Below are 15,955 nucleotides of genomic sequence, written 5' to 3'. Positions count from 1 at the left end.
TCTGCTTCCCTCACTTCTTTAAAGTGTCATTCCAAAGATTACTTCCCAATAAAATTTCTGTGTCCAAATCTCTATTTTAGGAGAATATACTTATAAAAATACTCTGCAGCTATATTGTATCTATATCTATATATGTGTGTGTATAGATAGATAGATGATAGATAGGTATGTTTTGCTAACCAATACTTACCTATTTGTCACAAAAGTCCTTATTCTTAAAAAGCAAGCAAACAAACAAAGAAACAAAACAAATAACAACAAAAACCACCTCGACCTCTCCCTGATTTCCACTCAACTTTCCTCCTTTCTTCCTTCCTTCCTTCTTTTTAAACTCTTACATGTTACTGGTTATAAGCCAAAAAAATCTGATTTGCCTTAGTGAATGGGGTTTGGAGATTCTCTAGAGCCCTATTTTATTGACTCCATAATTTTATTCTAATTTTAGAGAACTCCAAGGAATTCCAAGGCTTTGGAAAACATACTTTGCAACATCTCTGGACTTAACAACTTTAGGAAACAGATATTCTTGCTTTTTAAAGATTTATTTATTTGTTTTGTTTTTTTTTTTTTTTTTTTTTGAGAAAAAGAGATAGTGAGCAATTTGGGGGAGGGGCGTGGAGTGGGGAAATCTGCAGCAGATTTTCCACTGACCTGGGAGTGCCGCATGGGTCTCAATCTCATGACCCATGAGATCATGTCCTGAGCTGAAATCAGGAGTCAGATGCCTAACTGACTGTGCTAACCAGGTGCTCCTAGAAAACAGAGATCTTATCCTATTGGCAATGACAAGGACCAGCGCAATGATTCAGATGTTGAACTGTTACATTCGTATAAGCACATTGTCCTAGCATAGCTTTGAGCTCATGATTTTATTCTATTTTTTTAACTTAGTGAATTTATAATCTGATGTTTTCCAATCCAATTTTATTTGAGTACCTCTCTAATCCTGTTAATAGTTATGAGGTCAAAATCATTAAAGAACATTGCTGTTAAAGCTAAAATATAATCCTATATATTTGGTGAAATAATCTGTAAATATTTTAATCACAGGCCTTTGAGAAAAAGAAAACTACATTGATGTTGGAATAAATATCTATTATGTGTTGGCCAGCTTTCTGAAATGAAGTAAAAACTACATATATAAAATAAAATAAAAAACCCCGGTCACCCAGTAGGCTTACTTACATAAGGATAAGTACACTGTGTCTTATGTTGTTCTCTCTTATTATTGTACAAAAAAAGATCTTGAAGTGAAAGTCTGTATTCCAGAAGTCAAAAATTCTGATTAATTTTCTGGGAGGAGTTTCATTGTTTTAATAAGAATTATGAATAAACTGAGAATGATATACATTATCATATTATGAAAACATTTGTATATTACTATGTTCTCTGTGTCTTCCATAAACTCCACAAAATTAGTTTGGGGACTTAAGTGGCTATTTAATAGCCACAACCAAATCTCTCTTGCTAACAGAATCCAATCTCTTTACCAATACCCAGGTGAAACTATCCTTCAGAAGAATCCAAGTACCTGTCTAGTCCCATTTAGTGAGTCTTCGTGGATACAACACAAACTTCATAATCTTATTCTCATTTCCAATAATTGGTTAAGGCATAAGTATGTGATAAAATTCTTGCCAAAGAGATTTGAGTAAGAAATGGTTCTAGATGGATTATAGAATATTTCTCTTCAACTTAACACACACACACACACACACACACACACACACACTCATTCACACAAATGCAAGCCTAGAATTCACCTTCTTGACATCTTGAATGAAGACATAATACTTAAAATTACTACGTCCCTTTTCAAACAATGAGGGTAAAAGCCCATGAAATTTTACAGAATTTGAGCAGGACTCTGATACCTCTGAGTCACTAGAACAACCAATAATGGAAATACTATACTATGGGAAATTTTTCTATTGTAATAAATATGACTCACATTTAAAGATCACCTTGGTCTGGTATTCTGTAACCAAAATCAAATGGATCCTAACTGATATATCTCAGGAACACAGACATTGAAAGCAATTTGAACCTCCTTCTCTCAAGACCCCTGGATCTCTGTTGCTGACTTGATGCACATCTTAATATATCTACCAATTCCTGTAGTTTTGTGAGATTATTTTGTGTCCTTCAAATACTTACTGAGCACACGTGATATGTTGTACTGCTCAGTACTGTTGCCAATATAATCATAAGCTTCTGAAGCATTTTAAACAATGAACTACATAAGCTTCCTAAAGCTGTTGTAATAACCACAAACTAAATAACTTAAAACAACAGAAATATATTCTCTCGTTGCTCTGGATGCTAGAAATCTGAAGTCTAGTTATCAGCAGAGCCATATTCCCTCTGAGTAATATCTGTCCTTATAACCTCCTAACTTCTGGTAGTGGCTTCCAATCCTCGTCATTTCTCAGCTTGCGACACATCACTTCTATTTCTCCCTGTCTTCACATGACTCCCTCTGTGTATCTGGCTCTAAACCTTTCTTGTTATCAGGATACCAGTTATTGGATTTATGGGCCACCCTAATCCAGTATGACCTTATCTTAAACTGAATATATCTGCAAACATCCCATTTTCAAGTAAGATCATATTCACAGTTCTAGGAGAATATGAAGTTTGCTGGGACACCATTCGACTCTGTGCAGGGAGCAATGTAATCTAATTGGAGTTTCAATAATCTTGTTCTGTCTGCAAAGTGGACCATATTTCTGTTTTACGGATACTCTGCTTTTCTAACTTCATGTAGGCCTAGAAATAAGAACACCAAATAAATCAGATTAACATGTAATTAGAAGTAAATAAGTCCTATGAAAAAGGCAAAGGTCTCCCTCAATACTCATAAAGCATTTACATTAGAGAATAAAACTATACCTGTTGTATTTTAGACTGTTTTGTGACTATGCATCTATCCTTCAGGTTTTATCTACTTTAGGTGATGTTGCCTGTGTGCTTTTAAGATAGATGAACTGTTACTTATCGTAAGTAATTCATGTGTTCATTATACTAGTATCTATTCCTTCAAAAATGTTTATTTCCCAGTGACTGCTATAGGCTCTGGGAATATAGGAATGAATAATAATAACAACAAAAATAAGAAAAATTTCTTGATGATATGAAGATTAAATTCTAATGGGAAAATGGAAAAGTTAGATATTAAGCAAGCAGGTACAAAATATAGATAAAAAAATAATGGTAGGCAGTAACGGTGCTATGAAGGAAAACAAAGGAGGGCAAGAAGATGAACTACAGAATTTTTCTTTTGAGATCATGTGGTCAGGGAAGATGTCTCTGAGGAAATGACATTTGGCAGAGATATGAATGATGTGAGAATCAAAACCCATCGATGACCCCACATTTCCCTCAGGATAAAATCAAAACTTCATGTTGTTGGAAAGGCCATATTAATTCCCTCATTTCACTCTTTCACTAGTTAACATAGTTAGGAAATTTTAAAAAGCATTTCTTACTAGGATCAGCATGTTTTTCATCAACAAATCTCAGACATATATTTACAGAGTTAAGCCAGTTTAACTTTGAACTTTAAAACAGACATGTACACACAGTATTTTATTCAGTGGTTTCCTACGGTGAAACTTCTCACAAATTTCAAATAGTCTATAATCACAAGCCTAATATTTAACTTCTAAGTCTAATATTTAAAAGCCATCTTTCATGCAAACATATATGTGTTTGGTGTATACACACACACACATACACATACGCACCTATATATACATATACATATATATATATAATTTATAAACATGTTTATTCTCAATAAAATTCATTTAAGCTACTAAACTAGAATTAACATTTTGAAATTCTATGCTTTTTATGTCTTTTTCATATCTCCTAACACAATTATAAACCATAGTTAATATTTAACTTCTACAAATCCCAAAACAGAGTTGTATTTCTTCAATTTTCAATGATAAATGATGATACAGATAACAGTCATAAAAGATGTCATATAGAGGAAACATGAAAATCTATCAATATATACTAAAAGGAAGCTGAATCTCTGTAACAGCAATTATGTAAAATAACTTAATATGTCCAATGAGAAAAGGGTCTTAAAAGCAATTAAATTAAGATGTTTCTGGAGAATAAAGTTAATTCTTGTCACCTCTTAGACACATATGTTTTCAATTATTTGAAACACAATTTAGCAAGGATAGAATTATTATAGTTAGGTCAAACATGTATTCTGCTGATGAAGCAAGTACAAGGCAGGAAATATCAAGCATCTTTAATAGCATCATCTTTAATTACAAAGTATATGGCAGTAATGGGCCAAACTACCAACAGAGACATAACTTTTAACAACTATTTTAGTATTATTCTGAGACTGAAACAAATAGGGAGCCCTGAACATAAGCCAAACAAAATAGAATTAATATGAGGTCTATGGGAGAGTCAATTTTCACAGCCACAAGTGCAGTGAGTATTAAAATACTGAGCTACTGTACATGTGTCATAGTTGGTGAATAGTATAATAGTAAGCACAATGAGTGGTAAAATTATTTAATAAAACACATTCTAGTATATATGATCTATCTAACATACAGAACCTCTCTGCCGTTCAAGTTTGGAAAATGGAGCACAGGTTTTGGCATGTATGTCTGTTGCAGTTAGAGTAAGGTTGATACAGATATTTTAATTATTTCAGATGCATAGGACAAGTTTCTAAATTTAGAGTTTAGAAGGTCTTGGATGAGAAAAGAAGCTGTTCTACAGAGCTGAGGAAGACTTATTGTGCATCCCTCCCCAGCCCTACAAATACACATACACACAAAGAAATGCCTAATCCTGTCTGGGATCAGGCCCTGATTTCAAAGAACTGAAGAATGTTAGAAATCTGTTGTGTGGACATTCCATTCCTTAGAAAGGTTTGTAGTTCTTTGTGTTTTGAAACAATCCATTTATGGTGGTTGGCATGGGAAAAGGGGGCCATGTTGGCTCCTTGTGATAAAGTCTTTAGGGAGGGAAACTGTCCATTTAACCTATTTCAGGGTACACACCTCAACATGTCTTGATGGTATGACACTATGACCCCATCTTCCTACAAGGCCAAGGAGACTCTTGTCAGCTCCCTAGCTGCCCTTCCCCTGCTGGGTCTTCTATGTGTCCTGGAACAATTAGCTTAAAACAGCTTTTGAGTGTTGACAATCTGTCAGTAATCACTGCTTAAACTTTCTTTGGTTTCCTCTTTTTTTACTCTGGTTTAATAGGGGACCTCAGCCAACAGCTGTCCCTCTGTGTTTAACCAATTGTTTACTGAATGGTCTATGCAAGGAGCATAGCCATTTAACACTCCCTTAATAGAATCAGGCTAAAAAGAGTCAAACTCCTGGATCCAGGAACTAGCTCAGTATATTTCCATGTACCTCACTCTAGTGCTCACCCTACTACCGCATGTGGTCTGAGTTCACTTCACCCTTAGGACAAGTGTGACCTGTGTCCAGATAATAAAGTCATGACAGATGGTGGAGAAAATCTGTCATGAGACAAGGAGGACAGAATGGACAGAAATAAGAGGATAAGATGGGAGGCAGTGACTTCAGTCTGCTACCAAATACTCACTCACTAATGATGTCATTTCATGGAGAAGTCTCGGAAAGGATTAATATGGCTCCTTATATCACTGCATAGTAATAGCTCTATCACAGCAAAAGGTCACATACAACTTCTATAAATTGATAATGATTGGAAATTATTAGAATTAACTGATTAATTTGTGCTACTAGTTAAGTCACATGTTAAATACTTTTTAAATACACAATTTAAATGACTTCAATAACAAAAAAGGATATTTTATAATTATCACATATATTTTGACTCACATATTTATATTACAGTACTGATTATTAAATAATCTGAATATTATCCATGTGCCTAAACTTAAGTGTTTAAAAAGGAGTTTCTGACTTGGACCTAAGTTAACAATTTTTCTAAAGTCATAGAGAAACATAAATGTCAAGAAATATGTCTCAGTTACTATGTACACATTTGACAATTCTTCCAACAATCTTGGAATAGCCAGGTTATGAGTGAATTGGTATCCTTTGTATAATGAGTTTCTATAGAATTAGTTTTTATTTTATAATAGGTTACTATAACATAAATATAATTTTTCTTTATCTTTATAAAATGATAGTATGGGCATCAGTATGTTTATGGATATCAGCTGAACTGATAAAAATCTTTTGGCAGGACAGAGCACATAATCAACAGATCTTAATTTCTTTAGATAATGGAAACAATATGAAAATGAAGAATAAAAGTTTTTTTTTTGTAGTTTTTGCCTTGTTTACTCTCTTGTTTTTGTATAGTATCTTTTTGTTCTCTTATTTTTGGTTTATATAATAACTTTAAAACTGAAATAGACAGGAAAATAAATTGATATAGCTATAACCAGGTACGGAAGGTCTATTATCTGGAGAGTTTTAGAACAGGATGTTACTTGCATTTATCTCTCCATTTTTTATTTAACCTCAAAGTTTCATACTGGTGTGGACTCAAGGGAAAGGTCAACTCTTGATTGAATACCTTTCTGAAATGTGTTGGTCTAAGGTCATCTATTGTTCAAGGATTCCCTAGAGAATTTATTCTTTTCTCATTTGAAATCTTGCTCTCTTTTTTATGGTCATAGTCACAGTAACACATTTTATCTCATGGCAGGCATAGGCTGGCTTTCCTGGACTAGTTTTTCACCCCATAGATGTTGCTCTTTGCCACCTTTATCCTGAGACCAGGATAGGTTATTCAGTCAATGCTCATATACAACTTAGCTCTTTTATTTGAGAGCACCTAAATTGGTTAGCACTGAGCCTCCTACCAAAGGGAAGTCAGTGTTGGCTATCTGAAATTCTCTGTACTAGACATTTTATATTAACTCACTTAATCCCACAGAGTGATCATTTTAGTGAATGAGAAAACCAAGGAAGGGCGAGGCTAAGTTATTAGCCTAAGATCATGGAACTGAGTGATGGACTTGGGCTAGCTTTTCCAGAGCCAACAAACAATGTTGGTCATCATGTTACACTGGCTCTGGTCCTGGACAGGCAACTTCAGGGGCAGAGCCCATCTATTCTTGATGGTGCTTATATCTAGTGGGTAACACAGCATGTACATTTAACACATGGTCTACAAACAGTTGTCGCATGAGCTAATGAATAGTATTTTCACACTTTTCTAGGATAAATACACCATTACGTATTAAACATTTTGAACTCCTTAGGGGAAAATCACAAGGGGCTAGAATGATTCAGAAGTAAACTTCCAGGGATTATATATCTCTTCTGCCAGTCACTAGTCAGGTGGTATTGTGCAGTTTGTCTGTTTAAATGTCTCATATGGGGATGCCTGGGTCGCTCAGTTGGTTAAGCCACTGCCTTCGGCTCAGGTCATGATCCCAGTGTCCTGGGATCGAGTCCCACATCGGGCTCCATGCTCGGTGGGGAGCCTGCTTCTCCCTCTGCCTCTGCTGCCACTCTGCCTGCCTGTGCTCGCTCGCTCTCTCTCTCTGGCAAATAAATAAATAAAATCCTTAAAAATAAATAAATAAATGTCTCATATGTCACCTGGATATGAAGACATAAATAGAACTTACATCATAGGGTTGTAGAGAATAATAATACAGAGACTGATACAAAGTTTATTCCCAATTGATATGAAGTATTATTATCATTAATATTTACACTTTTTTCATGATTTGTTATAGTAAAATGTTTCATATAAAATATTTGCTTAGATAAGTTTTAAGGAAAGACAAAACTTTCTTTTGGTATCATAGAAAAGTAGAATTCCTTATCAAAAGAATTCATTTATGGGTATTTAATATAATTCTTTGTCCATTTAATCTATAAATACTTATTAAGTAGTAATTATAGTTATAGGTGGTTTGATTGTTAATGAGATACCAGAGAGAGAAAAACATCCCTCATAGACTATAAAGTCTAATGAGAAGAAATGTGAATATCATTACAAAATTCGACATAGTACACGGGAAGTACAAGACAAATTTTAAAGATCCTGTTGGCTTTAGTCAGTCACAAGGCAACACCCCATCTACCAGGTAGAAAGGAGCTCTGGTAAATGATATTTTATTTTATTTATTTATTTATTTTTAAGATTTTATTTATTTATTTGACAGAGAGATCACAAGTAGGCAGAGAGGCTGGCAGAGAGAGAGGGAAGCAGACTTCCCTCGGAGCAGAGAGCCCGATGCGGGGCTCGATCCAAGGACCCTGGGATCATGACCTGAGCTGAAGGCAGAGGCTTTAACCCACTGAGCCACCCAGGCGCCCCCTGATAAGTGATATTTTAGATGAATAAAAATATATATGAACACTTACTAAAATTATAGGGTACTTATGTTCATTTCAAAAATCTAACATAGGAAAAATAGGAATGACAATTTCAAAATAAAGCCTAGAAGAAGCAGGGCCTCATTGTCAGTCTCCTGGAATTTAGGCAAGTGTTATTTACATTTGTATCAAATGCTCTGGTACACTAATAAAGAATGCAAAACCCAGGGGGAAGCCATGACTTACTCACTTCATACTTGCCCTGGATTCCATCTTAATGATAGTCTCATTAACAGAGCAAGAGACAAATAAGCCACATCTTTATAAATTGAAAATGAAGTACAATTATAGGACTTGTTCACTGTCAGCCTTCAAATGGTATAATTTGAATAAAGTGCACACTTTCAAAAAATTGTACTTTGGGGCACCTGGGTGGCTCAGTCAGTTAAGCATCTGCTTCCAGCTCAGGTCATGCATGATCCCAGACTCCTGGGATCAAGTCCCTCATCAGACTCCCTGCTCAGAGGAGAACCTGCTTCTCCCTCTCCATCTCTCTTCTTGCTGGTTAACTTTGTTGCTTTCAAATAAATAAATAAATAAATAGATAGATAGATAGATAGATAGATAAATAACATCTTTAAAAAAGCGTGTGAATATATCTACATACCTGTTCTACTTTCTATCCATTCCAAAGTCTGTCATGGTATCATATATGCCAGCAGATGGACCTCTGTCACTTCCTATTTTCCAAGTACTCAGAATCTTGATTCCCATTTCCCAGGTGGCATTGCCAATCCAAATTCTCATGGCTGCATTATGGATCAAAATTTCCTGTCTTCTTGACCCCTTCTCAATTCAATAGTCAATATTTCTCTCAGTAGCCATATACTTTGCCTTAAATTCTCCCACTGCAAACTCAGTTGTTTCCTGGATTTGTTAGACAGAGAAATCTATTATACTCCAAAATCTCCTTAAAAACCTGCATATTCATGGTCACCACTAAATTCCAGCAAAAGGAAGAATTCTCTCATTCCTAGTACCAACTCCATGGAAACTGGTGAATGTTATAAATCACAATTATTATTTACTTTAGCACACAGACTCATATACAACACAGACCTGATTTTATTGTTTATTCAGCCTTAATGGCTATGTTGTATGTAAATATAGGATAAGAGATTATCTGTTGTCTTATTATTAGAATAGCCTTTGTCATACTAATAATTTGGGGGAGTGCATTTACATTAGCTTTATATTTTAGTTTGACTAGTCAGAGGGATTTTTTGTTTTGTTTTGTTTTGTAAACTCTTAGAACATCTGAACATACATAAATATTTGTGAGAAGGGATTTGTTTAAGCTACTATATCAGAAGTACTCAAAGTAGCTACAGGGATTGCACACACAGCTAGACGGATATTGCTCTGGAATAGCCCTTGGCTACAATAGACTAATTAGTCTGATTAATGGATTATACACTTCTAAAGAGTTTGTTTTGAAACTATTTTATGGATTACAGAGTATTAAAACATTTGAAATAAAATTTGCTTTTCTTAAGTTCCAAGAACTATTTCATTGCATTATTAATCACCTTAGTATAAAAAATGCAGGTTTTATCTAGGGAGTCATGAAAAATAATACATAGAATTAACTACAAAGCAGATGCCCCGTTAATCCAAACAAGTATCATTCCAGATTCCCAGAGACATAGAGACAATTATTTCAGAAACATCAAATTTTGAAGTTTCCTCCACATATGGTAATGGCAGAAATGAGGTACTCATTTCCCAGAGGAAGCCCAAAATTCAGGTAAAGTATAATTATGAACATTTTTATTTTTGTCACTGAATGTAATATAGCATCCAAAACAGTATCAAATGATTCTGACAGATCAATCCCTTTGGAAAATGCACCTGCTCATATTGCTCCCATCATTAAATAGACAAAAAAAAAAAAAAAATCCAGAAACTTTAATTAAGCCCCGTTCCCTCAGTTAATATCACATCCATCTCTCTTTCCCTTGTCATTGTAATGGTGTGCCATATTCAAATTCTGTTTGTTTGTTTTCTTTCTAAATCTTCCCATTCACCCTCAACTTATTACTATAGAAATCTTCTTGGAGCATCTGGGTGGTTCAGGACATTAAGCGTTTGACTTTGGCTCAGGTCATAATCTCAGGGTCTTGGCTTGGATAATTGTGTGGGGCTCTCTGCTCAGTGTGAAGTCTGCTTCTTCCTCTACCCTGACCCCTCACCGACTACTCCTGCACACTTTCTCTGTCTCTCTCTCAAATAAATAAATAAAATCTTAAAAAAAAAAAAAGAAAAAGGAGATCTTCTTTCTAAGACTTCCAGTGACCAACTTATTCCCAAATTTCAATAATTTGTGTCTTTATGTTTCATCTGTCTGAGAATTAGTTCACTTCTTTCTCCTTGAAACTATCTTCCTTTTGTGCTAAAACTTTCTTTTGGTCATTCTCTTCTATCTGTAGAGACTCTTTGTGTTATATTCCTTGAGCTCTATTTAAACTTATTTTTGTATAGCATTTAAATTATTTTATGTAAATCAGTCCCTGGCCAATTTTTCTCATTCTAAAATCTCCCAAAGTAAATGCTTTAATGGCTAACTACATCGTTCTGCAGATTCTTTTCTGCTGGGATATAGAACTATATCCCCGGTGTAACAGCGTCCATATCCTTTTGACAATTTCAGCTATCTCTCCAAGTAAATTATTACCTTGTGTTCCCTCCAGTCCATCCTCAACCAAACCATAAGAATGGGGTTGTAGGGGCGCCTGGGTGGCTCAGTGGGTTAAGCCGCTGCCTTCGGCTCAGGTCATGATCTCAGGGTCCTGGGATCGAGTCCCACATCGGGCTCTCTGCTCAGCGGGGAGCCTGCTTCCTCCTCTCTCTCTCTGCCTACTTGTAGTCTCTCTCTGTCAAATAAATAAATAAAAATCTTTAAAAATAAAAAAAAAAGAATTGGCTTGTAAAATCTAAAACGCTTGCTCAAAATTCTGTAGAATTTCATATTGTTTAGAAAAGATTTCATACCCTTTACCATTGTACAAAGTTGAGCCCCCTTTTACCAGTTTTGCATATTTAACTGATTAAATCTCATGAAAATCTTTTCCTATTTGTAAAATACTACTATATTCAGTCTTGAATTGAATACCAATTATCTATCAGATACCTTCTTTAGGCACTGGGCCTGCAAGGAGGATGAAGATGTAAGTTCTTCCTTTTGGGAACTCTCAGTCTACTGGAGTGAAAATACCAAATAAAAAGCTAATTATAATATAGAGTAATATTGTAATGACAGAGAGATGTGCAAATACTATATCTAAGAGGAAAACTTAATTCAGACTACTCTGTGACACAGAAAGCTCCCAAAGAATTGAAATATATGTCTTGAGTTTTCAAGAATTTGAAAGATTTCAATGAAAAACAAGGTAAAAATGAAATATTTAAAGACAGGGATCACTTAAAATATTTTTTCTAACTACCTACTTAACTATCTAGCTATATATGTTTCTCTCAAATTTTTATTCTCAGCCTAAAATTTTCCCTGACTTTTCCATTTATTTTGGATGCATTTCTAATATCTCCACTTGGATCTTTAATAATCCATTTAATGTTCACCTCGAGGCCTAATATTTAGTATTAATCCCAAACATAATGATCCGTCAATGTTTTCACATCCTCCTTCTACCATTCTTCTAGTTGCTTAGGTCAAAACCTTTGAAATCTTTTCTATTGCTCTTTTTCTTTTATACCCACATCCAGTCTACTTGGTGTATCGTGTATGCGGGGAGTACTTCCCCATCTTATGGCTTACTGCCCCACCTTCTCCTCACCTTTTCTATTTTTTGCTCAAATGTCTTTTCTAGTCTTTCTGAAATTTTTAAATTATTTTCATTGATTATCTTAATTATTTTATCTTATTTTACTTTATTTTAAACTAGAATCACCCTCCCAGCTGCCTTTATTTCCCATTTCTGCTTTATTTACATTTGCAGTATTTATCAATATCTGACATGATATGTATTTACCTAATTTCTGGTTTATGTATCTTCTCCCACTAAAATATATACTCTATGAGAATATAGAGAATATAGAGTTTTGTTTTGTTCCTTGTGGCATAACTGGTACTTAGGGAGTACCTGGCACACATTAGCTGCTTAATAAATATTTTGTATTTGAGGGAATAGATATCATTTCATTGTCAAATTATATGTCTTTCAAAGGCAGTCCTATTGAGAATCTGAGAAGTTGATTGAAATGCCCAGAAGGGTTTTTTTTTTTTTCTGTTATTCTAAAATGACTATATAAATCAGAATTATTACAGTTCCTCCATTGATAGGAGGTTTTTGAAACTCATATTGTTTTCATTGGAATAAATAGTAAATGGTATTTATCATCATATACTAGTGCTTTATTTTTTAAAAAGGCATTATGCTAAACATTTTATACATATCGTCACATTTAATTCTTGCAACCAGCCTGTGAGATAAGGTAGATCTTTTTCACTTGGTTAAGGTTTAGAAGGCCCAAGACATGTGGCTAAATTGGCAGGCAGAAGATTTGAATCCAATTACTTTAGCTCAAGGGTACATGTTTCAGTACTCTCCCTTTCGTACTTTGGATGTAAAAGAATGGTTGTAATGAATAGAACTTTATTTACCCCCTAAAATTAAAATGTTATGTATTCTTCTAAAGTCCCAATTCTGTAGAAAATATCTATATAACTAGATCTTTTTTTAAACATAAGAACATTTGTTCTGGTATCAAGGAAATTGCAAAAGAGTTTAATATAACAGAATTCTGTACTCATATATGTATTTGTGTATATTCAACAAAAGTGTTTGTTTATAAAGTCACATTTATTTTGTTTTTTTTGGACAATATTATATAAGGATTTGCTGTTTAACTATTAAAAACATAATTTTCTTTTTTTTTAAGATTTTATTTATTTATTTGACAGATGGAGATCATAAGTAGGCAGAGACTCAGGCAGAGAGAGAGGAGGAACCAGGCTCCCCGCTGAGCAGAGAGCCCGATGTGGGGCTTAATCCCAGGACTCTGGGATCATGACCTGGAGCTGAAGGTAGAGGCTTTAGCCCATTGAGCCATCCAGGTACCCCAAAGACACACAATTTTCTAATGTAAGTAATCTAGGTCTTTCATTCAGTTTTCCTCAGCAATTTATAACAGCTCTTTCTTACCACCTCTGTTATTAATTCAAAATGCCTCTAGTCTTATTCAACCTCTACATTTTAGTTAAAGAAAGAAGTTTTAATAGATTGAATTTAAAAATTACATTATAAAAATATTCAACATCTCTTTCTCCCTTTGTCTTTGTAATTCACCTTCAAAAAACACTTTGATAATATTTGATGGTTAAGGTCTATTTATTTCTAACTTTGTTTCAAAGACCTGAACTGGTTGTCTCCTCTGGCCCACATTTAATTAAATACAGGTATAATTTCTCATTTTCCTTCAAACTGGCTTAGCAATGTTATATTCCTCTGAGGTAGTTCGGCTTCTTCCTCTGCCTTTTTTTTTTTTTTTTTTTTTGACAGCTTGTGTCAAAAATTGATTCTGATTCCAAACAGATGGAATTTTCTCCTTTATCTGGTGCCCCTAACTACCCAAAGAGCTAAAATAGACAAGATTCAGCCAACTCTCTTCTGATGATTCTTGTCTTAGACATTTCAAACAACAAAATTCCCTCCTGAGAAAATTATGTTCAGTCATATAACCTTTAAGTGAAAGGATTTGGCTTCAAATGTGTTGGTATTTTTTTTTCTTCTTTGTGAACAGCAGATTATTCTTCTTTGTACTAAATTAATGTCTGAGGGAAATGAATGTCAGAAATTTGGCCCACACAATATTCCATTTCCTTGTCAGTGTCTACCAGGTCTTTTTGGCAGCAACAAAAAGGACTAGCAAGCCACTTTGAATAAAATGTGCTGTATTTTTCAAAGGGAAACACAACACATTAATTTTGCTTATAAACTGTTAAATTATAGCCATGGCAAAATACAGACTTAAAACACTGCTTTATAACTTCAGTAGGGCCACTGGTTTACCAAAATGTTACACAGCTCATGCTTGTAATTAAGCTGCCGTACTTGCATTGAGTTACTCAAAATTATTTTTCATTTATAATACAAGTTTTTGAGTTACTTTTTTTGAGTTTTCTCATAACTTTAAAAAAAATATATATGGACACAGATAGCCAAGCATATTTTTGAGGCTAGACTTAGACAGTTCTAAATTTCCTTTTTTTTTTTTTTTTTTTTTTTTTGGCACTGTGTATTTGTATGGAGTTTGTACTATGTGGGAGACTCAGTTCATCTCCCCAACTCCATTTTTCCAATGCAAGGACAAGTCCTGGAATAGGGCTAGGGCTTCTTTTTACTTTACTGGCTTTTCACTGGTAGTTCAGTTTAAGGTATCATTTGAAGGTTCTAATCCATTAAAAAAAGGGTAGTCTTTTCAGGGTAGTTCAGAAGGATTGAGCAAACCTTGAGATAACCAATGTGAGCAGCTAGTCACAAAAAGTCTTCAACTCATGGATTGAACATACATCTTAAGCATAGTTAATGAATGATTGTTCGCTTGAATGGAGATGAACAGACTCCCCAAACTGGCTCATCTTTATTGATGCTTTGTCAATTAGCTTTTGAGACATAAAGCCATTACAAACCGTAGTAACTTAAAACAATAAACATTTAGTTAGAGCACAATTCTAGGAGTCAGCAGTTTGGGTTGGACTCATCTGGATAGTGCTTCTGCTCTCAGTTGGGTTTGGTCATTTGTCTGCAGTCAGTCACCAGCTTGACTGGGGGACCATTCATCTGGGATGGCCTGATCTAAGATGACCTCCATCCTCCCCTGGATTTGTATCTAGCTGGGTATCTTGTTTACCTAGACAATATCTTGTTTACCTAGTCTACCAGTAAAAATAAAGTAACTTCCAAGGCATACTTTTCAAGCCCTGAATTATCATGTTTATTAATTTCCCACTTACCAAAGTGATATGGCCAAAGCTTAAGAAGAAAGTAAGGATTTGAACATTTTTATAATCAATTTATTATTCCCTAGCATTGTTAATGTAACTGTAATCTGTGAGGTTATTTAAGTATAAGTTCTAAGCTTGCTGTTATTCATAAGGAACTTTGATCTGTTCTTCAGTATATTCATATGACTTACCTAGTCCTCCAAATCCTATAAACACCCTTTTCTAAAACCCTTTTGACATACTCCATGGTGATCCTGAAGTGCATTCCCTCCTGCCATAGTAAGCTGACAAATTTTAATTTATTTGCCTAATGGTGTGCTCCTGGTGGACACAGTGAGACTTTGAATAGTGGCTTTAGTAGTGTATGTTGAGCTTCTCTGAAGTGTTAGACTATGTTCTAAATGATAGGATTCAAACATACATAAGGAATTGTCCTAGGGATGCCTGGGTAGCTCATTTGGCTAATGCCAGCCTTTGGCTCAGGTCATGATCCCAGAATCCTGGGATCAAGCCTTGCATCTGGTTCCCAGCTCATCAGGGAACCTGCTTCTCCTTCTGTCTGCCACTCCCCTTGCTCATGCTCACTCTTTCACTCTCTTTC

General features: G+C 34.7%; 1 pseudogene across 1 annotated transcript in view; it reads right to left on the bottom strand.

Annotated features, from left to right (window-relative positions):
• LOC309863094 (serpin B6 pseudogene) overlaps positions 1 to 15,601 on the bottom strand; it is a 70,703-nt pseudogene extending 55,102 nt beyond the window's left edge. Inside the window, exon 1 of the transcript in view lies at positions 15,546 to 15,601. The product of the transcript in view is annotated as a serpin B6 pseudogene (transcript). The remainder of the gene's footprint in view (positions 1 to 15,545) is intronic.
• Positions 15,602 to 15,955: the final 354 nt, after the last annotated feature.

The sequence above is a fragment of the Mustela nivalis genome, assembly GCF_964662115.1.
Source record: "Mustela nivalis genome assembly, chromosome: 4".
NCBI lineage: Eukaryota > Metazoa > Chordata > Mammalia > Carnivora > Mustelidae > Mustela > Mustela nivalis.
This window is presented reverse-complemented; position numbering and strand designations above follow the sequence as displayed.